We start from the raw sequence: 27,647 nt of genomic DNA, 5'->3' as shown, positions 1-27,647 counted from the left end.
TGGATTTCCCGTTTAAGAAAGGATATACTTGCCACTGAGGGACGAGAGCATGAATCATTTCAAGCCTATGTGTGCAAGTCAAGGAGGTGTAATATTCCATGTACATAAAGCACCCAGCACTAAACTGCAGTCTGACCATACTTCAACATCGAGCAGAAATGTTCAGTACTAAAAGACTTTGTAACTATCAAAAACAAATACATTTTGAATAGGTGAAACAATAGGACTGAGTGGAATAGTATGGTGGAGGAAAATCCAATTAATGAAAGTATTAGCAGTACAAGAGAAGTAATCAATACTCACAGATCTTTTAGTATTGTGGGATAACAAGGTGTGGAGCTGGATGAACACAGCTTCTGAAGAAGGGTCCAGACCCAAAATGTCAGCTTTCCTGCTCCTCTGATGCTGCCTGGCCTGCTGTGTTCATCCAGCTTCACACCTGGTTATCTCAGACTCCAGCATCGGCAGATCCTACCAGCTCTTCAGTATTGTGGGTTATTTGATATTGATAGGATTTGCAGTATTTAAATGACTTACAGCATTCAGAGAGCAATGACTCTAGTCCTCAAATTTAAAAGTCTTATCCTTGTCTTCAAAACTCTCTATGGTCTTTCCCTACCCTATCTCTGTGGCCTCCACAAACCCCACAACCCTTTGAGAACTCTGTGTTATACACTCCTATTCTGGCCACTTGAGAAGCCCAAATTTCTTTCATGTGACTGTTGTTGACTGGGGGTTCAGCTACTCAGGCTTTATGGAATTCTCCCCCTAAGGCTCTCTGCTATCTCTCTGCCCTTCTTTAAGAGGTCCTTTAAAACCCAGCTTGTAGATAAAAAGTTTGTTTTGCTGTCCCAATATCTCTTTGTGTCGCTCGGTTTCAAGTCTTATCTGACAACATTTCTGTGAAGCAACACAAAATATTACCAAAAATTACAAAGTCTTACCATCTTAAAGGCACTGTACACATATTACTTTGGGAATATTTAGTAATCAAAAGATATTCAATAATCAGAAGATGATTGCTACTGGAAGGGTGCAAAGAAGTTAATTTTATCCAGAAATGCAAACTTTCCTTAATAATCATAGTCTTTCCTTGTAAGTGATGTGAAGAACAAGCTCTGGCCACAGATTCCAAACATGGAACGGCTCCTGGAAGGATATCTCACTGATTTTCAGAAATATTCCCAGGTAAGGTAGTAATTCAATGATACAAACAATACTGGTAATAAGACCACATCTTCGGAAAATAAATCAGAATCTCATTTTACAAGTTTCCAGGGAAATATCCTGTAACTGGGGTACAAAGATTGCAAATAATTTTCATTTCATCTTTCTAATGTTTGGAAGAAATAGACAACGAAGGATGGTGAAGATGTTAAGTAAGGACTTCAGTTGTGACAAAGGAAGATTTGAAACTGGGTACAATAGAAAGAAATGGAAAAGTTAGACAGAATCACTTTAGGCAAGGGAAACATCGTTGTTGGCATCCCTCCATATGCATAAGATGACAGACATGCAGCAAATCAAATCTGTGATGGGCTTGCTTCATATAGTTCACCATTTTTACTAATGGCTGAAAGAGACCAACCTTTGAGAAGCATGTTCTATCACAAGTATGGCCTATGAACTGGTTATCAGGTTGTTTGGTGTTTTGAGTGATGGTGCCTGTTCCAAGCTGCTGTAGCCACATGGTGGCACACACTAACCTACTACTGTTGTCAGCATTTTCCTCTGTCATCAGCTGGTGTCTCTCAGAAGCAAAAATCGAAATTTGGGTCATACATGTTGTACTTGCAAGCATCCATGAATCAGAGCTTTGTGCATTTTATCAGTCATCTGGGTCTGGCTTCCTTGTCATACAAAAAGTCCCTAGATTATGCAGGTGCAGTCCATCTTTAAGGGCATAGTCCATTAGAAAATAATTTCAGAGAATGTTCCCTCAACTAGATCTTGCGATGCAGGGCTTACATTATGCACAAATTTGGCCAGGTTGGTCTGAATCTATTGGAGTTTAGAAGAATAAAGGATAATTTCATTGAAATGTGTAAGATCCTGAGGGGACTTAACATGTAGATGCTGGGGAGACGTTTTCCTTTGTGGGATTGACAAGAACTAGGAAACAAGGTTTAAAATTCTAGGGTAAGACAGAGATGAGGAGACCTTTTTTTCTCTCAGAGGCCTCTTAAAATGTGGAATCCATTTGAGAGTAAGTTCATTTAATAGTTTTAAAGCTGAATTGGGTGAATTCTTGATTGACAAGAGAATCAAAGGAGGGAGACATGGGAGGTAGACAGGAAAGTAGAGAAGAGAACACAATTAGATCAGCCATGATGTTTTCAAATGATGAAGCAGGATTGAGAAGCCAAATGGCCTACTTTGCTCCTAAGTCATGTGTTTGTATATATGTATCCTGCAAACATGTCAGTTCCAGTGAAATCATTTGCACTTTGATAGGTAAGGAAATACTACCGACTAAATTGGCAAAAGTGCAAGTGAAAACAGGCACCTAGCCCTATGACTCACATCCTAGAATGGTGAATGGCTGTGAGCCATCTTTTCATTTGGGAACTGTGCCAGATGACTGAAAAGTTATCAATGTGGCTCTTCTGACCAAGATAAAAGAAAGGAGTATACTAGGCAATTAAAGATCTGTCAGCCTAACTTCAACTGTGGTTAAGCTTCTATAATTGGGCAAAAATTTGAATGATGTAAATAAATAAAAAAAAGACCAGTCAGGAAAAAATTGTGATAAGATTCTTGGAGTGAATATGGAGTGTATCGATAAAGTGTTAGCATTGACAGAATTTATGGGGTTTTTTGTGGTTAAAATGTTTTTATGTGTTAATTAGTATATTTTCTTGCCCTCCAAGTGGTTTGCCCAATTGCTTTTCTTTTTCCCTGTAAAAGCTTTTCTGAATTTAGAATAAAGATTATTTTATCATATACTTGCCTCATAGATTTAAAGTATAACATCTCTCACACGTACAATCACATGCAAATAGGTGAAATATAGGTGGAGAGGAAAAAGGTTTACAACCTGGAATTATTTCGGTCAATTTTGCAGCAGGCCTGTAGTTACTTGGTCAATTGACGCTTTCACTAGAGTGTAGATCTTGTAAAAGCCAAGGATTCTCAACGAGCTACAAGACTCCTTGTAATTATCCGGTCAGCTGTTTAGCTCTCAGGTGAACTTGCAGCTGGACCATGACATCATATGTTAATCCCTCATCAGTAGTTTATCACTTATTTTAGTCTCTGATGTAAGCAATAAAGCTGATGTGAGTGCGAAGCAAATACATTTTGTCTTCAGATTGACCTATCTAATCTAGCCAACAGAGGTCAGCAAACCCATATATCTCCTCATTCCACAAAAAAACCTCTACAAAATTAGCCCCTTAATTTATTTTACGATTTATGAAATTGACCCAATGTTTGTCTATTACTACAATGATTACCGGAACATGGACTGTTTTCAAATGGCTGCTCAAATCCAGGCCAGTTCAGTCACCAGTTCTCCAATTGACCTTGGTGACCTTGAGCGAAAGAAAGATCAAGAAATAGTTAAAGCAGTCAAGTAACTTCATGAGCTTATTAACATACATGGGAAAATAAAACGATGTATTGCTTTCCAATGTCCATTTCTCACAATTTATTTTCAAAATCTAAGAATGAATAACTAGTTTGAGAGATTCAAAATTTTAAAGGGTAACCATTGAACTTTGCTACAGTAAGAATAATGGCCCTTGAAGGACTTACTGATGAGCTATCAGCCCATTGGTGGCACAGTGGTTAGCACTGCTGCCTCACACACCAGGGACCCAGGTTTGATTCCAGCTTTGGATGACTGTCTGTGTGGACTTTGCATATTCTCCCTGTGTGGGCTTCTGCTGGGTGTCCTGGTTTCCTCCCACAGTCCACAGATGTGCAGGTTAGGTGGATTGGCCATGCTAAATTGTCCATAGATCTGCAGGCTAGGTAGATTAACCGTGGTAAATGCAGGGTTACTGGGATTGGGTAGCAGGCTGCAATACTCTTCAGAGGGTCAGCGCAGACTCAATGGGCCGAATGGCCTCTTTCCACACTACAGGGTCCTTTTATTCTATGAACTGATTGAACAAATAGTTGGGAAAGATAAAATTACAAAACATGTATCTTTTTCTCTGTTTGCAGCCTGCCTGTGATAAAGTTGTTGATGATGAGATCCTGCCTCCAGTTCTGGAAATCATTTCCGAGATAAATGAAAGTGAGAACATAAAATGTGTTGAAATGCATGAGGATGTCTGTCAGAAACACCACTTCAGTGAATCCTCCAACATCAATCAACACAGAGGAATGCCAAATCATGAAACTGAAAATTCCAACACCCCCAGTCAGAATTATATCATTTTAGATTTGCAAGATACATCATCTCTTCCTGAGGAAAACGGCAACTGTCACAAGAGAGATGGATCTAGCTCATTGCAGAATTCTCAGTCACGAATGTGTCCTCTGATCTCTGACACAAAGAATCGTAAAGGACACATCCAAAATGACATCAATGGGAATAAACAGTTCTCATCAGTGCAGTTGGTTAACATCAATAGCATGAAGCAACAATACCCGACATCGTTAGACTGTTATGATGACATGTTCCATCTCTTTGGTCGCTTCAATTTCCCAACAACTTTTGATTATCGACATTTCAAACCATTCCTATCTCCTGCTTCCTGACTTGGACCCACATATTTTCTCACAACAGTTCTCATTGGCCAAAGAATAAAACTATCCACTCAAGTGTACAGTAGTGTTCAATGAAGAAATATGTAACCAAATAGATCACTTGTGCTAATCTTTGTGGTTCCTTTAACTACAGTTGCAAACTCCAGTAATTTCTTTGAATGCTTATCTCAGCTTACCAATAATGTAGAAAGACTTAACTAAGCTTCTTCATTGTTAATTAAAGAACCATTCTTCCACCTCATTGGTACATAGCGCAGTACATTTCTGAAAATGAGTTGGAACCGGGCATTTGTACACTAATTTCTCTGTGTACACCTGTTATGATAGAAACAATGGCATTACTTGGCATAGATTTCACACTAAGCAATGAATTTTGAAGACAGCTACAAGATATTATGACGTGTAATGTTCCAGTATAAAGATATCTGCCTCGCCTTCAGTCATTCTTTCAGTGCAATACGGTCAGTGTTGAGTGTTTGTTCAGTCAGTTATGTATATGTAATGTACAGTAACATCAGTAAACACAGCACCCAGACTATGCATAAGTCTGTGATATTATAGCAATGTAAATAGTTAGTATTCTAATAAACTTCAAGAAATCTATCTCAACATGAACAATCTTTGTGGTATATTTAATGTGAGCTAACAAATAGGACAACCCTCAGACCATAGCATAGTTGCACTGGTGTTTGACACAAGAAACTAAAGCATAGTGTCATTTTATCACAGCAGCAAGAGGGCACAGAAAGCTATTAGAGTGACCACTTGTTGGTACTAAATGCTGAAAAGGTGATAGTAGCAGAATACTCATTATCTGTCTGAGTTCAGAAATGAAGTCGACAACTAAGAAGAAGCCTTTGTGACTGTGCTCTCTCTTTAAAGAAGAGGTCACAGCTGATTTTACTTTTAAGAGGAAGGGCATTTTAAAAGGTGCTGAAGGACAGCTGCAATGTACTAAAATACAGATAAAAACACTGAAAAGAAACAACTTCTACATGAAAAAGGCCTTCCCTGTGTCCAGTCGGTTCTACTATCTTGCTTCTCTAAAAAGATGCAACAAAAACTTAGGAGGCACATGTGATGTCATCACTTTCTTTTATTGGCACAAATGCCACCAAGAAGCAAAAACCTGCAAATTTTAAAGCTGATACAATGGAAAAAGAGAAGAGCAAAAGCAAATTTTAAAGAAGACTACACTGTTATATAGTTTATACTCTGATATTTTTAAAGACCACAAAGAGCACAGTTAAAATGGACAGCAAACACATAAGCATGGAAAGGTAATCCACTGACATTCTGTGAGAACTTCAGTTATTAAAGAAAGAATCAATGTTTACTTCCTGGGTCAAGAATTAGTTGATACATAAAGACAGGCAGTCAAAATCCTTTCAGAACATGTTGGGAAATGAATGACTAAGATGAGTTAAACCCATTGGTATCTCTAACGATGACCACAAAAGTCCTGACCAAATATTCCAGATTAGAAGACCATTTCAAAGTTCAACTCAACTTCAGGATACACAGGATTCAATTCATGTCATGCCAACAATGGCTACGTAAAATAATTGGCCAATTAAAAGGCAAATATTGACATAAAGGTACAGATGTGTATTTGTTAAAGTTAACTTCGTTGAAAGAACTGAGTAACTGGTCATTACGTCTACACTCATTAAATCCTTCAGAAAGACATTTCTAGACAAACCCAAAGAATATACCATTGACATTGTGCTAGGAGAAGGACTCAACTTTGAAGCAATTATAGCTGCTTAGCAACAACGTCAGGTACTTGACTCCATGACAACTATTACAGCAGTCAATAGATTCAGTAAAACATCCAAATCTTGGATGAGACGTGGCTAGTCAGACATTGTCCAGCATTGTGTTACTTTTGCAAACTATGTCTTACAAGACGACATTAGTGTAAGATGTGCAAGTAATCCAATTTCCCAAGGAACCCCAAAGTATAATATAATGCTTCACAGGAGCATGTGAAGAACAGCCAACTCAAAATCAATATGAAGGACCTTTCCAAATTCCATCCATTCCACGTAAGCATGTCAATGAGTTCAAAATGAATCTGCAAAATCATGCTTACAGACTCCAGACAGACAGTACACCACTTGGATGCCCTGTGAGAAAAGCTGAATCTTGTTTCCCATCCAAGTAATATTAGCCAAAAGAATGGGCAACTTGCAGTATGTGCCCACATTGATACTGGTGCAAGTGCAAATATTATCCCTTTAGGCATCTTGCATGAGAGGTAGTCAGGAAACCGGTACAATATGGTGTAATCCACACATTACAAACTAACTGCTTACAATGGGTCTGACATCCCATGCATTTACATTAACTGCCTTCAATATCAATACAGCCCTAGCATGCATACCTGAAACCTTTTACATCATTGATACAGTAGTGACCATCCATCATGGATTTACCAGTATGCATGGACCCAGTTCTGATGAAGAGTCACTGGACTTGAAGCATTAACTCTGCTTTCTTCCCACAAATGCTCCCAGGCCTGCTGAGTTTATTCAGCAATTTATGTTTTTGTTGTGCGGATCTACAGATTATCACAGTCCATGAGATAACATATTTGTCGGTTGCAATACCAAAGAATCCAGACTGCAATATCAGGTCTATTCAATATGTGACTACTCTTAACCCTCTCAGGTTTGATGTTATCGGCAACTTTGAAAGCAATAGTGTTACTTCTGAAAGATGATGCCTAATCCATAATGGACTCTTCTTGTAAGCACAGCATTCACATTCAACAAAAGCTCAAACCAGAATTGGTATCATCCAGAAATTTGAGGACCATACTGTTTATTGCAACTCCAATACTTCTGTGTTGAAGAAAGATAGTACTCTACATGCGTAGTTATATCCACACAACTAAATATTGCACTAAAGAGATTCTGACACAAGATTCCATTCCTAGCAAAGTTCAATCCCAAGTTCTTAGATGCCAGTCTTTTTTCCAAGTTTGAGGCCAAGAATGGATATTGGTCCATTCATCTTCCTCTGGTCTCACGTGAACTGACAATTTTGAGAACATCTTTTGGTAGATATTGTTTCTTCAGATTACCATTTGGATTATCCATCAACCAGGGATATATTCAAATAACATGGATCGTATCATCAGATTTTCTCTGTATCACAGAAGATAACCAATGCATGTGATGCAGAACCAAGCATGAGCAGATCACAAACCTCCATCAGCCCTTGGTAATGACTAGGAAACTTTAATTTGATTTGATTTATTACTGTCACATGTACCTGGGTACAGTGAAAAGCTTTGTTTTGAGTACAATACAGGCAGATCATACGTTGCAAAGTTCATAAGGGTAATAGAACATAGAACATAGAATAGTACAGCACAGTACAGGCCCTTCAGCCCACGATGTTGTGCCGAACTTTTACCCTAAACCTAAGGTCTATCTAATCTCCACCCCTACCTTATACTATCATCCATATGCCTATCTAATAGCCGCTTAAATGCCCCTAATGAGGCCGACTCCACTACTCTCTCCACCAATGCATTCCACACCCTTACCACGCTCTGAGTAAAGAACCTGCCTCTGACATTTCCCTATATACTTTAAAACTATGCCCCCTCATAATAGTTACCTCCACCGTAGGAAAAAGTCTCTGGCTGAGCACTCTATCTATACCTCTGATCATTTTGTACACCTCTATCAAGTCACCTCTCATCCTTCGTCGTTCTAAAGAGAAAAGCCCTAGCTCTCTAGTAATAGATTGGTAATAGAACACAGAAGGTATACAATGTTACAGCTGCAGAGAAGGAGCACAAAGAGCAAGATCAACATTAAATTTAAAATTTTAGAGATCCATTCAGAAGTCTAATAACAGCAGGAAAGAAGGTGTTCTAGAATCTTGAAACAGAATCTTGAATCTAGAGTCAAATTAAGCCTTAACTCTGGATTTAGTTGACATGCTGTGTGACATATAAGTAACAAAAGCGAAAACACTACAGCAGTGTTAAATTTTGAAATATTATCTGTTGGACATGTATTGGCCTTGGCATCCTATGGAGCACTCACTGACCAGCCATCTTGATGATACCAATGGAATGCCACATAGCTTTGTAGACTCAAAGACTGTCTTCTTTAGATGAAAAAAGTATCCCTATCCTATCTGTAATGTGAAGATGTATGATATATTTAAAATTATATATGAGGGATGGGCAACACACTGAATTTTTGCAGTTAGAACCTGGATTGAAATCTGGCACAAATGCTTCAGTTAAAAGTGCGGCATTTCAATATTGCATAAGAAATTGGCTTGTTAAGTGTGAATCCTGTTGTCAATTGTTGTACAACATTGCATCAAATGACACTAAAGGTGTATTCCCAATATTACCACCACATCACCAATCTGTGGAATTACTGCTTAATCTAGCAATTTGTTTGCAAGGATAACTTTTGCGAAAAATATTCAAACAGGTGATGTATTGCATAAATGTATTGTGACATCTGATTTGAGAGCAGCAAATACATGTAATAGAGATGAAGGATTTTTTTTTAAAGAAATTACTATGTTTGCCATTTCTAGATATTGCAAATTAACCTGTTCAAAGATGTTATTACACATCTCTGGAGCATAAGACCACAATACCATTAGATATAGGAGCAGCATTAGGCTACTTGGCCCATTGGGTCCGCTCCACCATTCATTCATGGCTGATGTGTTTCTCAGCCCCATTCTCCTGCCTTCTCCCTGTAACCATTGATCCCCTTACTTATAAAGAATCTATATATCTCTGTCTTAATACACTCGATGACTTGGCCTCCGCAGCCCTCTGCACCAATGAGTTCCACAGAATAACTACCCTCTGCCTGAAGAAATTCCTCCTCATCTCAGTTCTAAAGGATTGTTCTTTCGCTCTGAGGCTCAGCCCTAGGGTCTTAGTCTGGCCTACTAGTGGAAACATCTTCTCTACATCCATTCCAACCAGACCTCTCAGTATTCTGTAAGTTTCAGTCAGATGGCTTTACACTGAGTACAGACCCAAAACCACTAGAGTCCTAAACCACTCCTCATATGACAAATATTTCATCCCTGGGATCATTCTTGAAAACCTCCTCTGGACCCCTTCCAATGCCATCACATCCTTCCTTAGATGTGGGGCCCAAAACTGCTCATAATATTCCAAATGTAGTGTGACAAGAGCCTTATACTGCCTCAGCAATACGTCTCTGCTCTTATTTCCAGCCCTCTTGAAGTGATTACCAACATTGCATTTGTTTTCCTAACAGCCAACTGAACCTACATGTTAACCTTAAGAGAATCCTGAACTAGGACTCCCAAGTCTCTTTATGCTTCAGATTTCCAAAGCCTTTCCCCATTTAGAAAATAGTCTACACCACTATTCTTCCTGCTGAAGTGCATAACCTCCCACTTTCCCAGATTGTATTCCATCTGTGATTTATCCACCTTCAGACCCTTCAGCTTCCCAATCACCTTCTTCTTAATGATTGCCACCATAGTCATCCCTACCCCTGACTCTCTTGATTTGCTGGTATGTTACTTGTGTCTTCCACTGCAAAAACTGAAGCAAAGCGCTTATTCAGTTCCTCTGCCATTTCTTCGTTCAACTACTTCTCCAGCCTTATTTCCCAATGGTTCAATGTACACTCTTGCCCCTTTCTTACATTTTATTTAGCTAAAAAAAAGTTGCAATTTTCTTGCATAAAACTAGCTTCATATTTCACCTCCCTCCCTCCTCCAAACCCCCCACCCTGACCCTTATTGCTTTCTTTGGTTATCCTCTGCTGGCTTTTAAAGACTTCCCAATCGTCTGCCCTCCCACTAATCTTCACAACATTGTAAGTTTTTCCTTTTGCTTGTATCCTGTCCCTGACTTGCCTTGTCAACAATGATTGCCTCATCTTCCCCTTATTGCGTTTCTTCTTCCTTGGGATGAATTTCTGTTGTGCCTCCTGAATTACCTCCAGAAACTCCTACCATTGCTGCTCTACTATCCTCCCTGCCAAGCTTCCCTTCTATTGAACTTTGACCAGCCCCTTCCTCAGGTCTTTGTAGTCACCTTTACTCAATTGCAATACATCTGATTCCAGCTTGTCCCTCTCAAACTACAGGGTGAATTCTATCATACTATCATCACTGCCCCTGAGGGGTTCCTTCACCTTCAGCTCCCTAATCAAGTTTGCCTCATTTCACATCACCAATTCCAGAAGTGCCTGTTCGCTAGCAGGCTCAACTACAAGCTGCTCCAAAAACCATTATGAAGGCATTCCATAAATACCTTTCTCGAGATCAGCTACTGACCGGATTTTCCCTGTCCATCTGCATGTTGAAATTCCCCACGATGATTGTAACAGTGCCCTTCTTAAATGCTTTTGCTGTCTCCTGATTTATTTTCTTCCCCACATCCTGACAATCACGTAGGAGTCCTGTACACAACTATCAAGATCATTTTTCCTTTGCGGTTCCTCAACTTTACCTATACCTTCCGACTCTATATCACTTCAAGCTACCAATTAATTTCTCACTAAACCTGCACCTCAACCCCCAATCTTATCTGCCTGTCCTTTTTGTAGGATGTGTACCTTTGAATATTTAGCTCCCAGTTCTGATCCCTTGCAGCCACATCTCTTTGATACCCACAACATTGCAGCTAACAATTTTAATCTGTGCTACCAGATTATTTACCTTGTTTTGTATAGTTTAAAGCCTCAAAAGAGAACGAGGTAGGACTGGTAAATTAAACTGTATTTATTTCAATGCAAGAGGCCTAACAGGTAAGGTAGATGAACTCAGGGCATGTTTGGGAACATGGGACTGGAATATCATAATAATTACATGGCTCAGGGATGGACAGGACTGGCAGCTTAATGTACCAGTGTAGAATAGTAAGTGGGGCAAGAGAGGAGGGAGAGTGGCATTTTTAAGTAGGGATAACGTTATGGCTGTACTTAGGGAGGATATTCCTGGGAATACATCCAGGAAAGTTATTTGGGAAGAACTGAGAAATAGGAAAAGGATGATCTCATTATTGGAATCGTACTGTAGATTCCCCTCCCAATAGTCAGCTGGAAATTGAGAAATAAATTTGTAAGGAGATCTCAGTCATCTGTATGAATAATAGAGTGATAATGAAAGGGGATTTGAACTTTCCAAACACAGACTATGGCTGCCGAAGTGTTAAGAGCTTGGATGGAGAGGAATTTGTTAAGTCTGTACAAGAAAATTTTCTGATTCAGTATGTGATGTACCTACTAGAGAAAGTGCAAAACTTGATCTACTCTTGGGAAATAAGTGACTGAGGTGTCAGTGTGGGAGCATTTAGGGGCTAGTGACCATAATTCTATTAGTTTTAAAATTGTGAGGGAAAAAGATAGATCGGATCTAAAAGTTAAAGTTCTAAATTTGGGAAAGGCCAATTTTGACAGTATTGAGGCAAGAACTTTCAAAAGTTGATTGGGGGCGAATGATTGCAGGTAAAGAGACAGCCGGAAAATGGGAAACCGTCAAAAATGAGATAATGAGAGTGATTGATTTTATTGTCACGTGTACCAAATTACAGTGAAAAGCTTTGTTTATGAGCAGTACAGGCAGGTCACAGCAAGCAAAGGATGTACAAATCAAAAAGACTTAGAAGCACATAGGTTACATTGCAGGTTACATTATTTGAGGCTAGGGTCCATTCAACAGTCTGATAATGGCCGGAAAGAAGCTGTTCCTGAGTCTGCTCATGCATGTGTTCACATTTCTGCATCTTCTACCTGATGGAACATATTGTAGGAGGTCATTACCGGGGTGCGATGGGTCTTTGATGATATTGGATGCCTTTCACAGCAGTGAGCCATGTAAATAGAGTCCATGGATGGGAGGTTGCCTTCTGTGATGGTTTGGGCTGTGCACACAACCTTCTGTAGTTTCTTTGGTCCTGGGTAGAACAGTTGCCATACCAGGCCATTATGCACCCGAACAGTATGCTTTCAATAATACATCTGTAGAAGTTGGTGAGGGACCTTATGGACATGCCAAATTTCCTTAGCCTCCTGAGGAAGAAGAGGCATTGTTGTGCCTTCTTGACTGTGTCCAGAGAGTCCAGAGACAGTATGTTCCTGTTAGGGTTAAGAGCAAGGCTGGAAGGTGTAGGGAATGCTGGATGACTAGAGAAATTAAAGTTCTTGTCAAGAAAAAGAAGGAAGCATATGGCAGCTATAGACAGCGGGGATCAACTAAATCCCTAGAAGAGTATAAAGGCAGTAGGGGCATACTTAAGTGGGAAATCAGGAGAGCAATAAGGGAACATGAGTCAGCTTTGGCAAATAGAGTTATGGAGAATCCAAAAGTATTCTACAAATACATTAAGGGCAAAAAGGTAACTAGGGAGACAATAGGGCCCCTTAAAGATCAGCAAGGCCGTCTATGTGTGGAACTGCAAGAGATGGGGGAGATACTAAATGAGTATTTTACATCAGTGTTTGCTGTGGAGAAGGATATTGAAAATAGAGCATGTCGGAAAATGAACGTTGAAAAATGTCCGTATTACAGAGGAGGAGGTGCTGGATGTTTTAAAATGCTAAAGGCGAAGAAATCCCTGGGACCTGATCAGGTGTACGCTAGAACTCTGTGGGAAGCTAGGGAAGTGATTGCTGGGCCCCTTGCTGAGATATTTGTATCATCAATAGCCACAGTTGCTATTGATGGCTAACATAGTGCTATTATTTAAGGAAAATGGTAAGGAAAAGCCAGGGACCTACAGATCAGTTTGCCTGACATCAGTGGTGGGCAAGTTCTTGCAAGGAATCCTGAGAAACAGGATTTAAGTGTATTTGGAAAGGCAAGGACTGATTAGGGATAGTAAACATGGTTCTGTGCATGGGAAATCATGTCTCACTAACTTAATTGAGTTTTTTGAAGAAGTAACAAAGAGGACTGCTGAAAACAGAGTGGTGGACGCGATCTATACAGACCTCAGCAAGGCGTTTGACAAGGTTCCTCATGGTAGACTGGTTAGTAAGGTTAGATCACATGGAATACAGGGCGAACTAGTTTGAATACAGAACTGGCTTGAAGGTAGAAGACAGAGAGTGGTGATGGAGGGTTGCTTTCTAGGCTGGAGGCCTGTGACCAACAGTGCGCCACAAGGATTGGTGCCGGGTCCACTGCTTTTTGTCGGTTATGTAAATGACTTGGATGTGAACATAGGAGGTATGGTTAGTACGTTTGCAGATGGCACCAAAATTGGAGGTGTAGTGGACAGCGAAGGTACAACAGGATCTTGATCAGATGGGCCAATGGGCCAAAGAGTGGCAGATGGACTTTAATTTAGATAAATGTGAGGTGCTGCATTTTGGAAAGGCAAATCAAGGCAGGACTTATTAATGATTAGGTTCTGGGGAGTGTTGCTGAACAAAGAGGCCTTGGAGTGCAGATTCATAGTTCCTTGAAAGTGGAGTCACAAGTAGATGGGATAGTGAAGAGGCATTCGGTATGCTTGCCTTTATTGGTCAGCGCACTGAGTATAGGAGTTGGGAGGTCATGTTGCGGCTGTACAGGACATTGGTTAGGCCACTTTTGGAATACTGTATGCAATTCCAGTCTCCCTGCTATAGGAAAGACGTTGTGAAAGTTGAAAGGTTTCAGAAAAGATCTACAAGGATGTTGCCAGGGTTTGAGCTAAAGGGAGAGGCTGAAAAGACTGGGAGCAGGAAAGCTGACGTTTTGGCTCGGGACTCTTCTTCAGAAATGGGGAAGGGGTAAGGGAGCTCTGAAAATAAATAGAGAGGAGGGGTAGGGCTAGGGAAGGTAGGTTGGATGGTGATAGGTGAGTGTAGGTAGGCAGTGGTGGAGATTGGTCAGTGAGGTTCTTTCCAACCTATCTCCCTCTCATCCCTGCCTCCTTGACCTGTCCATCTTCTCTCCCACCTATCCGCTCCTCCCACCTCAATGACCAATCTCCATCACTGCCTACCTGCACTCACCTATCGCCATCCCACCTACCTTCCCCAGCCCCACCACTCCTCTCAATTTATTTCAGAGCTCCCTTCCCCCTCCCCCATTTCAGAAGAAGGGTCCCGACCCGAAACGTCAGCTTTCCTGCTCCTCTGCTGCGTTCCTCCAGCTCCACGCTGCGTTATCTCAGACTCCAGCATCAGCAGTTCTTACTATCTCTGAATAGGCTGGGGCTATTTTCCTGGAACATCAAAGGCTGAGGGGTGACCTTATAGAGGTTTATAAAATCATGAGGGGCATGGATTGGGTGAATAGACAAGGTCTTTTCCCCAGGGTAGGGAAGTCCAAAACTAGAGGACATAGGTTTAAGGTGAGAGGGGAAAGATTTAAAAGGGACCTGAGGGGCAAATTTTTCACACAGGGGGTGATGCGTGTATGGAATGAACTGCCAGAGGAAGTGGTGGAGCCTGGTACAATTACAGCATTTAAAAGGCATCTTGCTGCCAAATGCTGGTAAGGGGGACTAGATTAATTTAGGATATCTGTTCGACATTGACGAGTTGGACTGAAGGGTTTGTTTCCATGCTGTACATCTCTATGACTCTGTCTACCACCCTCGTTTTGCAATTTGCCGGGTCTCTGGTCCCAGCATGATTCAGGTAGAGCCTGTCCCATCAGAACAGCTCCCTTGTTCCCCAGAACTGGTGCTAATGTCCCATGAATTCAAACCTGTTTCTTCCACACTGATATTTCAGCCACACGTTTACACCTTTAATCTTGTTGACCCTGTGCCAATTAGTTCATGGCTCAGGTAGTGATCTAAGGCTTATTACCTTTTTGGTTCTGCTTTTAATTTAGACCCTAGGGGCTCACATTTCCTCAGTTGAACTTCTTTGTTCTTCCTAGCTCTATCGTTGGTACCTACATGGACTACGACGACCGGATCTTTCCGCTCTCACTCCAAGTTCCACTGTAACACCAATGAGATATCTTGAACCCAGGCACCAGGCAAGCAACATAGGCTTCAGGACTCTCAATCTTAGCCACAGAGAACAGTGACTATTCCCCTGACTGTACTATCCCCGATTACAACTACGTTTCTCTTTTCTCCCCCTTCTTAAATGGCTCCCTGTACCACGGTGCTATTGTCAGTTTGTTCATCCAGGTGAGTCTCGAACCTGTGCCTTCCTAGCTCAGAGGTAAGGTCATATCACTACACCAGAAGAGTCCTCTAAATTTGCCATAATTATTTTAGTATGATTTCAACTAATGTATGTTTTGAATAGGAATTGAAGATTCAAGAACATGGTTACACAGAATCTTTCTAAATATTTGACTTCCAGAATTTGAAAAACAGCTCAAACTTCTAGTTGACATTAGCCTCTTGAAGATGAAAGCTGATGCACTTACCAAAGAAATCAGTGTGTGGCAAACTTTGTAGCTTTCAATGCTGCAGAAGAGTGAGATGTTTACAAAAATCTGTGTGTTTAAAAAAAGCACAAAATAGCAGGCCTACTGCTAAGGCACAGATGAGGTATTGTTAGCAGAGTATCCACTGGACTTACAATGGCATTTAGATGAACTTTTAGGCATGGTCATGATGGATCATGCAGTTTGAATGATTCAGCGTTCAATTTTTTTGGTTCCATTGGATGAATACTTTTGTACCTACAGAGAGCTGACCAATAAAGGAATAACTTCTCAAGAAAACTTGGTAGCAGTGACTGTGAAAGATATAAAATTAAGAATGTCAGAACGAGAAACTCCCACAGTTAGAGAAGTAGATTCTACATTATCTATTCTGCAGAGATTAATCAAACCAAGAGACAATAAAGAGTTGGACAGATTTCATTCACTGGAAGGGAGCAGGTTGATGATTTCTGTCCTTCATCAAAAAGGCTAAAGACTTGAACCAGGAGACAAGCATTTTTTCCATTGTTAAGAAGTTGTACCATATTCATATTTGTAAGCTGTTGTTGTTGTAAGATATGTTAAGATCCCAGTTGATGTTTCTCCTGGATAAGTCAGATCCCAGACTGAAATCTAGTTGGATAGATCTTTTGTTTTTTTAACAAGGTGGTCTTTCATTGACACACAAAACACACAATGCTGCAAATTTGGCTTTAACAATAAAAAGAGATTCAAACAAAAACAAGATAATTAGAATAAACGATGTTATTTACAAATAACACCATTTGAAAGATTTCAAAAGACACAGCAAAAATCCAGTCTTATCTATTCTAACACCATCACTTTACAATGCTCAAATACCAGAGAGAGTTTGCTTCTCTATGACATTATAGGTATAATTTAACTATTTTTTTCAAGTCCCAGTCTTGAGAATATGGCAGACCCTATCTTAATTAAACATGCAATTAAGTTTAGATGATCTCAGTTTCAAATAACCTTTTTGAGATTCTAACCAAACACTTCTGGTCTGGAACTTTCAAACTAAAACCATTACACTTAAACTAATTTTTCTGAATTAACTCCTTTTTTTGAGGGTAAGCTGTTTCATTCATTTAGCTTCAACCAGGACTTTTGCAAACTGACCAACAAAGCTTTGAGCTTTTGTTTTCTGCTAAGCAAAGAAAAATCCTCATCCTTCTAAACAGAAAACAAGCTAATGCTTTTCAATGTTTACTCTGTCCACTCAAAACTTTACCAATGCAAACAAATCCCCATTATCATCCCAGGGTTCCGTCTCTCATTCCGATTTTTTTTTTTAAAAAGTTATGGCTCCAAAAATACTGACAATCATTAAACTCCCTCATGCACATAGGCCAAAATCCAAACTCTAAAATAAATTATATTCAAACATATAAAGTATACACGTTACGTTACTGATGTTATTCATCTTGTGTACAGATATTACACTGAATTTAAGAAAATGAAAGTTTTTATACACCAGAACTTATTTTCCGTGTTTCCTGTCTAATAGAAATTTCCATTATGTTGTAACTTGTGAAGTTTTCTCAAGCAGTAACTAATAAGCAGATTCTACTGTATAGCTGATTATCCTTGTAACAGGAGTCATTATGGTGATGCTGCATTGTATGTAGGATGCACAATTGTAGGAAACACAGATGATCCATTGTCTACTTTAAAATCATTGTACATTGTGTTCCCCTGATATATATTGTGAACACTACAATAGTTCAACACTTGAACTAAAAAAAAACAGAATTTTAACAATCTGTTGTTTGTAATGTTATTCATATTCTAATATCCTCAATTCCTTATAATACTAACTGTACAAAACTATTCTATCTTTAGCAGTGCAAGTAGGTTGATAGTTATACGTCGTTGTTTTTGAAATAGGGTCTACATTGTTGTACACAAAAAAATAAAAATTAGGTTAATATTTCTTTGCAATAAAATATATCTCTTTCTGTAGACTAGATCTGATCTTGCATCATCTCTGTGCAATGCAAAATGATTTTCAGTGCTCTTATCTTTTATATCATCCATTGGATCATGTGGGACATATCCATGGAAGGGATAACAAGGTGTGGAGCTGGATGAATACAGCAGGCCAGGCAGCATCAGAGGAGCAGGAAAGCTGACGTTTCTGGCCCGGACCCTTCTTCAGAAATCTGAAATTTTCTGAAGTAGGGTCCATACCCGAAACGTCAGCTTTCCTGCTCCTCTGAGGCTGCCTGGCCTGCTGTATTCATCCAGCTCCACACCTTGTTATCTCAGACTCCAGCATTGGCAGTTCCTACTATCTCTGATGTCCATGGAAGGGGTGGGACGGCCTTCCCACTTTGCAAGGTTAAAACTCCCGCAAGCTGATCATTTGCCAGCAAGTAAGCTATTCCCTAGATTTTTTTAAAAATTCATTCATATGACGAGAATGTCACTTGCAGGGTCAGTTTTTACAAGCCATCTCAAACTGAGAGGATTGTTAAGCTGTTTCAAAGTGAAAAACTGATGGGAGTTCACTGTGACATAAGGTGCCGAACTAAGCAAGGTTGATAGATTTCTTTGCCCAAGGAACATTGTGAGGGAGTTGTTTTCTTTTATGACATCCCAGGAGTAATTACAGTCACTATTACAAATGCTGGACTTCTTATATGCTATATCATTTTCATTAATTAATCAAAATTTAATTCCATAACTGTCATGGTCAGATTTGGACCATTAGTCCACCCTTTGCATGGATCACCATTCTAGTACAAGATAACCACAATGCTACTATATAGCTATGTACGAGTCATCTCATTTTCATTTGACCTAAGGCAATGATACATTATGTTGTCTATGTCTGCCGTCATCAAGAGGATCTTCCCAAAGTATGGGAAGTGTTCCACATTTTCCAGAAATTTGTCATTGGGTCTTAATTGATTGGTGAAGGTGTGTTCTGGAAGAGAGTATTTGAGGCCCAGGATCTCAAATTCAAGTGGGAAGGCCGTCCCACCCCTTCCATGGACATATCGCACATGATCCAATGGACGACATAAAAGATGAGTGCACTGAAAATCATTTTGCATTGCTTAGAGATTATGCAAGATCAGATCCAGTCTACAAAAAAAAAAAAAAGAGATATTTTATTGAGAAAATTCAATGTCATGGTTTGCAAGGCAGCAATATCTCCACACTCCTATATGCCTTTGAAACTTGGGCAACCTTAAAGCACAAGTACCATAAATGGTGTCTTTGCAAGATTCTATAAATCCAGCGGCAACAAAGACAGTCCAATAGCAGTGTCTTCTTCCAAGTCAACATGTTCAGTGTTGAGGTGCTAATTATTCAAAACCACCTTCAGTCAGTAGGACATGTTGTTTATATTCCTGGTACCAGATTACCAAACCAATTGCCCTACTTGGAACTTAATAGTAGCAGGAGTTGCAGCAATTATAATGACAAAGACACAAAGAAAATGCTGGAGAAACCCAGAAGGTCTAGCAGCATCTGTAGAAAGAGAAACAGAGTTAACGTTTCAAGTTCAATATGACTCTTCTTGAAAATAATATCAGTTTGGTAGTGTTCTTACCTCTTGATCGTAGGATTTGTGGTCAAGCTCACACTAGAGGTATGAATTTCCACAAGGGTTCTCCCAAGTAACCGCTGTAACTTCAGCAAAGGAACTGTAGAGAAACAGTATCAATGGCATGGTCGTATTTATATCCAGTCTCAGGTACTGGAGTCTCCTTCTGAAACATCCCTCACTTAAAACCATCCACCAGCTCATTAACCAAACTTTAGTCATCCTCTTGATACTGTCTTACTTAGTTCAGCATCTTCGTTGTGTACACTTCCATGGAGCATTTTTGGGTAACTTTCTATCTTAAAATTAGTATATAAATGCAAGTTAATGTTGCCCTTGTGCTATAAGACCATAAGACATAGGAGCAGAAATTAGACCATTTGACCCATCAAGTCTGCTCCTCCATTCAATCATGGATGATGAGTTTCTCAACCCCATTCTCCCGCAATCTCCCCATAACCATTGATCCCCTTCACAATCGGGAACCTATCTTTCTCTGTCTTAAATATACTCAATGACTTGGCCTCCACAGCCTTCTGTGGCAATGAATTCCATAGATTCACCACTCTCTGGTTGAAGAGGTTTTTCCTCATCTCCATTCTAACGGGTCTTCCCTTTACTCTAAGGGTTGTGCCCTCGGGTTCTAGTCTCTCCTGCTAATGGAAGCATCTTCCCAACATCCATTCTATCCATGCCTGTCAGTATTCTATAAGTTTCATTTAGAACTCCCCTCATCCTTCTGAACTCCATTGGGTATAGTCACAGAGTCCTCAAACATTCCTCAGATGTTAAACCTTTCATTCCTGGGATCATTCTCGTGAACTTCCTCTGGACCTGCTCCAGAACCAGCACATCCTTCCTGAGATATGGGGCCCAAAATTGCTCACAATACTCTAAATGTGGTCTCACCAGAACTTTATAAAACCTCAGAAGTATATCCCTGCTTTTATATTCTAGTCTTCTCGAAATAAATGCCAACATTGTATTTGGCTTCCTAACTACTGACTCAACCTGCAAGTCAACCTTAAGACAATCCTGGACCAGGATTCCCAAGTCCTTTAGCACTTCAGATTTCTGAATTTTTTCCAGCCATTTAGAAAATAGTCTATGTCTCTATTCTTCCTACCAAAGTGTATGACCTTATACTTTCCAATGTTGTATTCCATCTGCCATTTCTTTGCCCACTCTCCTAACATGTCTAAATCCTTCTGCAGCCTCCCTGCCTCCTCAATAACTCACATCCCTCCATTTATCTTTGTATCATCTGCAAATTTAGCAAGAATGCCCTCAGATCCTTCATCTAGGTCATTAATACATGAAGTCCCAGCACTGAAACTTGCAGAACATCACTAGTCACCAGCTGCCATAGTGGGAAAGACCCTTTTAATCCCACTCTCTGCTTTCTGCCAGACAGCTAATCTTCTATCCATGCTAGTGCCTTGCCTCTATCACCATGTGCTCTTATCTTACTCAGCAACCTCCTGTGTGGCAACTTGTCAAAGACCTTCTGGAAGTCCAAGTGGATAACATCCATTGGCTCTCTTTTGTCTAACCTGCTCATTACCTCCTCAAAGAATTCTAACAGATTTGTCAGGCATGACCTTCCCTTGATGAAGCCATGCTGACTTTGCCCTATTTTACCATGCATTTCCAAGTATTCAGAAATCACGACCTTCACAATGGACTCCGAAATCTTACCAACAACCAAGGTCAGGTTAGTTGGCCTGTAATTTCCCATCCTATGCCTTACCACCTTCTTAAAGGGAGGGGTTACGTTAGCAAGCTTCCAGTCCTCTGGGACCTTCCCTGACTCCAATGATTCCTAAAAGGTCACCACTGATGATCCACTATCTCTTCAGCTATCCTCCTACAGAATTCTGGAGTGTAGTCCATCTGGTCCAGGTGATTTATCCATCTTCAGACCTTTCAGTTTTTCTAGCACCTTCTCCTCGGTGACGGCCACCATGCTCACCTCTGCCCCCTGACTCTCGAGTTTTTATTTTGTTACTCCTGTCTTCTACTGGGAAGACGTTCACAAAGTATTTGTTCAGGTCTTCCGCCATTTCTTTATCTCCCATTACTACTTCTGCAGCGTCATTTTCCAGGGATCCAATGTCCACTTTTGCCTCTCTTTTGCCCTTTACATACCAAAAAAAAAAAACTCTTGTAATCTTCTTTTATATTACTGGCTAGCTTATCCTCATATTTTATATTCTCCCTGCTTATTTCTTTTTTAGTTGCCCTCTGTTCGTCTTTGTAGGCTTCCCAATCCCCTGGCTCCTCACTGCCCTTCGCTGCATTATAGGCTTCTCTTTTGCTTTTATGCTGTCCCTGACTTCCCTTGTCAGCCATGATTGCCTCTTCCTCCCTTTAGTATGTTTCTTTTTCCTAGGGATGATTTTTTGCTGGGTCTCCTGAATTACTGCAGAGAAACTCCTGCCCTTGCTGTTTCACTGTCTTTCCTGCTGGGCTCCTCTCCCAGTCAGTTCTGGCCAACTCCACCCTCACGCCTCTCTAGCTGCCTTTATTCAACTGTAATACCGTTATATCTGATTCCACTTTCTCCCTCTCAAATTGCAGACTAAATACTATCATATTATAGTCACTGCCTCCTAAGGATTCCTTCACCTTAAGCTTCCTTATCAAGTCTGCCTCATTGTACATCACTAAATCCAAAACTGCCTGTTCCCTTGTGGGCTCCAATACAAGCTGCTCCAAAAAGCCATCTCGTTGACATTACACAAATTCCTTTTCTTGCAATCCACTAACAACCTGATTTTCCCAGTCCACCTGCATACTGAAATGCCCCATGAACTGTTTAACAACAAGTATTCAGTATCATCTCTATAATACCATCTCTGTATAAATCAAAGACAACCTTTTATAAAAATCAAGCATTCTGAAATAAAAGTCATGACCCTGCTTTTATTGACAATGGTTGTCATCTCATTTGTGGCTCATTTAATTCAGATCAAATGAAGTTCCACTTAGTTCCAAACATTACCAATGGCCATAAAGTTTTACAGTAGATTTGTAGCTCGGATTGTGGATGCTGTGGCTGGTTGGCTCACCGAGCTGGTTTGTTACTCACTCATCTCTATCCACATGGATAAGGAGAACCACCAATTCGACTGGGACAACACCAAGATCCTGGGACAAGCAAAGCAGAGACATGCACGGGAATTCCTGGAAGCCTGGTACTCCACGAAGAAAGACATCAACAAACACAGAGATCGACCCCAGTTCTGAGGAAGGGTCACTGGACCCAAAACGTTAACTCTGTTTTTTCCTTCAGATGCTGCCAGACCTGCTGGGCTTTTCCAGCAACTTTGGTTTTGTTTTCGACCCCATATACATTCCATTGCAAAGGAAAACCGGAAGTGAGGTAATCCAGCTCAACCGTCACCAGAGTTTAAATAACAAGTGGGAAAACACAACAGCACTTCATTAGAACGAAAACAAACTTCCTCGAGGAAGGGTCACCAAACCCGAAACGTTAACTCTGTTTTCTCCTCCACAGATGCTGCCAGACCTGCTGAGCTTTTCCAGCAACTTTATTTTTGTTCCTGATTTACAGCATCCGCAGTTCTTTCGGTTTTTATTTAGCACTTCATTGGAGGCTGCACTGATTACCTATGGCTATAAAAACAGAGCTAGAATATGGTGCTCCATTCCACATTCTCCCCATTTAGTTTTCTTCTTGCTTTTACTCCAAACTATGGCCAATTAAAAGAAGCAAAGTAACTGGAGGTCCATGCTTGTTTTATCTGTCAGTTCTGCAGTTTTAGTCATCAGTGCATTGGCACCCCTAAATTAATATTGCTAAGACTTTTATCCTGTCAGCTAATTTGTAGACTCAGATTTTTGTGGGCCTGAGATTCTATTCTAGGATATATCTGTAGGTTTTGCAATATGGATACAACAATCTGGGTGTCACTCTCCTACCACAAGAACAGCAAATGCCAAAAGTAGCAAAGATAAAACCGTGAAATAACAAGGTGTAGAGCTGGATGAACACAGCAGGCCAAGCAGCATCAGAGGTGCAGGAAAGCTGACGTTTTGGGCCTAGACCCTTCTTCAGAAATGGGGGAGGGGAAGGGGGTTCTGAAATAAATAGGGAGAGAGGGGGAGGCGGATAGAAGATGGATAGAGGAGAGGATAGGTGGAGAGGAGACAGACAGATCAAAGAGGCGGGGATGGAGCCAGTAAAGGTGAGTGTAGGTGCCAGAAACAGCCCTGTTGACTCTACAAAATCCTCCTCACTAACATCTGGGGGTTAGTACCAAAATTGGAAGAGCTGTCTCACAGACTAGTTAAGCAACAGCCTGACACAGTCATACTCACAGAATCATACCTTACACACAATGTCCACCATCACATCCCCGGTTATGCACTGTCCCACCAGCAGGACCGACCCAGCTGAATTCCAGAGGTGAGGTGAGAGCGACAGCCCTTGATATCACTGCTGCATTCGACCGAGTATGGCAACAAGGAGCCCTGGCAAAACTGGAATCAATGGGTATTGGGGGCAAACTCTCCAATGGTTGGAGTCATACCTGACACATAGGAAGATGGTCGTGGTCGTTGGAGGTCAATAATCTCAGCTCTAGGACATCTCTGCAGGAGTTCCTCAGGGTAGTGTCCTCAGCCCAACCATCTTCAGCTGCTTCATCGATGACCTTCCCTCCATCATAAGGTCAGAAGTGGGGATGTTCGCCGATAATTGCAATGTTCAGCACCATTCGTGACTCCTCAGATACTGAAGCAGTCCATATTTAAATCCAACAAGATCTGGACAGTATCCAGGCTTGGGCTGACAACTGGCAAGTGACATTCGCACCACAGAAATGTCAGGTTATGGCCATCACCAATAAGAGAAAATCTAAACACAGTCCCTTGACATTCAATGGTGTTACCATCACAGAATACCCCACTATCAACATCCTGGGGGTTACCATTGACCACAAACTCAACTGGACTCACCACATAAACACAGTGGCTACAAGAGCAGGCCAGAAGCTAGGAATACTGCGGCGAGTAACTCACCTCCTGTCTCCTCAAAGCCTGTCCATAAGACACAAGTCAGGAGTGTGATGAAATACTCCCTACATGCCCGGATGAGTGCAGCCCCAACAACACTCAAGAAGCTTGACACCATCCAAGACAAAGCAGCCTGCTTGATTGGCACTACATCCACAAACTTCCACTCCCTCCACCACCGACGTTGAATAGCAGCAGTGTGTACTATCTACAAGATGCTCTGCAGAAATTCAAAGATCCTCAGACAGCACCTTCCAAACCCACAACCACTTCCATCTAGAAGGACAAGGGCATCAGACATATGGGAACACCACCCCGCCATGTTCCCCTCCAAGCCGCTCACCATCCTGACTTGGAAATATATCGTTGTACTTTCACTGTCGTTGGGTCAAAATCCTGGAATGCCCTCCCTAATAGTATTGTAGGTCAACCCACAGCTGGAGGACTGCAGCAGTACAAGGCGGCAGCTCACTACCACCTTCTCAAGGGCAACTAGGGATGGGCAAGAAAGGCTGGCCAGCCAGCGATGCCCACATCCCATAAATGGAGAAAAAAAATTTTTGTGCAAGGGAAATTGTGACTCTCAAATTTGATTGAGTTTTTTGAGGAAGTAACTAAAAGGATTGAGGAGGACAGAGCAATCGACATTGTTCACACAAACTTTAGTAAAGCCTTTGACAAGGTTCCACTTGGTAGACTAATTAGTAAAGTTAGATCACATGGGATTCAGGGTGAGTTTCTCAATTGGGTACAGAATTGGCTTAATGGTAGGAGACAGACGGTGGTGGTGGAGGGGTGCTTTTCAGACTGGAGGCCTGATACCAGCCATGTTATTACAGGGATCGGTATTGGGTCCACTTTTGTTTGTCATCTGTATGAATAATTTGGATAACAGTATAGGAGGTATCGTTAGTAAGTTTGCAGATGACACCAAAATCAGTGGTAGTGGACAGTTAACAAGGTTATCTCAGATTACAAAGAGATTTTGATCAATTGGATCAATGGGCTGAGGAGTGTCAGATGAAGTTTAATTCGCATAAATGTGAGGTATTGTATTTTGGCAAAACAAACAAGGGCAAGACTTATACAATTAATGGTACGGCCCTGGATAGTTATGTAGAACAGAAAGACCTAGGGTTTAATGTACATAATTCCAAGGTACATCCATGCAATCTGGACTTGTCTGTAGCTCTTTTGTCCCTAAGGTACCTGCTGCACCACCTTGTCACGAGGCACCTGGCTGTGATTGAGGTCCCTCATCAATGTCTTGCTGAGCAACAATGGCTAAAGCGATGGAATACAGGTCCATGTGTGCATCTGGCAAACGCCAAGTGTCCTGCTGGATTTCAGTCACCACAGCAGTTGCCAACCTGTCCAGAAAGACAACCGACTGCACGCATGCTGGAGTCAGCATGGTACTGGTAACAATGGTGGTTTCCTCCATCCTTCGTACCAGCTTACCAGTATCTGTGACAAAGCTGTGCTTGTTTCTGCAGGATGACCAAGTCAATAGGAAAAATGGGGTGCTTTCTGACTGGGCTAGAATCCTGGCCTCTAGCAATTGTTTGACTTTCAAAGATCCGGGACATTTCTTCCTCAACCAGTTGCGGATATATGTCGGTGATGGGCTCACCAAATTGCACTTCCAAATCTAACACTGAAAGATTACACACTGAGGTGGAGTGTATCTTAAGATGACAGAAGGTGCAGGTAAACGCCTTGCTGATGTATCTCGTGAACATTCACTGGATTCTTCCTCAGAGGTGGAGATGATGGTCTCCAGCACAAGTTTTTTGTGGAGGTTTCCTGGATGCCACAAGGTACCCGCATAAAAAAGGGCATTAGTTGCAGAAGATACATAAAAGCATTGCTCTGAGTAATGCCAGTGGCTAATGTGAGATCAGCACAGGACATTACAATTAAGCTTACTGGGTGGGTTTCCCATTGATATCTCCCCAACCCCACATGAGCAGTTGTGCTCATCTCCTGCCAGATTGAGCTTCTTTTTTCTTCATACCAAATATCTTCTACACCCTCTTTAGTGTGGTGACCAGAACTGCACGCAGTACCCCAACTGTGACCTAATCAATGCCCTTTGGAACACCATCATTCCCTGCTCTTGCATTCAATTCCTTCACTAATAAAGGCCACATGCCTCCTTAATCATCTTATCAACCTGTCCTGTTGCCTTTTAAGGATCTATGGACATGCACAACAAGGTTCCTCAAAAGAAAAAGCAAAATAGTGCAGATACCACCAGTTCTGAGGAAGGGTCACCTGACCCGAAACGTTAACTCTGATTTCTCTGCACAAGTGCTGCCAGACCTGCTGAGTTTTTTCAGCAACTTCTGTTTCTCTTCTTGATTTACAACATCCGCACTTTTTCCGTTTTTAAAGGAGTGCAGCTGCTGGATATCTGAAACAAACACAGAGAATTCTGGAGAAACCCAGCAGGTCTGGCAGCATCTGTAGACAGAAATACAGAGTTAACATTTCGAGTCAGTATGACTCTTCGTATAGACACCACGAGTTATAACGAACTCAAATTGTCAACTGCGTCTCTCGCTATAGATCCTGCCATACCTGCTAAGTTTCTCCAGCATCCTCCGTACTACCTGGCGTCCCACTTTTCAGAATTAAATTCCATTTAGTGTAAACAGTGCCTAATATCACGTGCTTATATTGTTCCACCAGAACTTTTCGTTTTCCAGCTTCAAATTTCGTGAAAGCAGCAATTTAAACGCACGGAGCAAATGAGACTGCAAGCAGTAAGATTAGCGCAACGTACAATGGAAGGGCGTAGTACCTGTATCAAAGATGGCGTCCACGGTGCTCAAATCGGCACGGGGCATAATGCGCATGCGCATCTGTAAACTGCGCCGCTGCTCGGGCGGACGTAGTTTCCATAGCGACTGGCGTCCGTTGGTTCTGGTCCATCCATTCAGAG

General features: G+C 41.1%; 1 long non-coding RNA gene across 1 annotated transcript in view; it reads right to left on the bottom strand.

The window, feature by feature from the left end:
• The window catches only part of LOC125484251, a 90,359-nt gene extending 62,874 nt beyond the window's left edge, over positions 1 to 27,485 (bottom strand). Inside the window, exons 1-2 of the long non-coding RNA XR_007263094.1 lie at positions 27,284 to 27,485; positions 19,667 to 19,760 (exon numbers count right to left, since the gene is read on the bottom strand). This is a non-coding gene — a long non-coding RNA (uncharacterized LOC125484251). The remainder of the gene's footprint in view (positions 1 to 19,666; positions 19,761 to 27,283) is intronic.
• Between the last annotated feature and the right edge of the window lie 162 nt (positions 27,486 to 27,647).

Source organism: Rhincodon typus, chromosome 10 (genome assembly GCF_021869965.1).
Source record: "Rhincodon typus isolate 14 chromosome 10, sRhiTyp1.1, whole genome shotgun sequence".
Classification (NCBI taxonomy): Eukaryota; Metazoa; Chordata; class Chondrichthyes; order Orectolobiformes; family Rhincodontidae; genus Rhincodon; species Rhincodon typus.
Note: the sequence above shows the minus strand (reverse complement) of the source record. Positions and strands in the feature narration are given on the sequence as shown.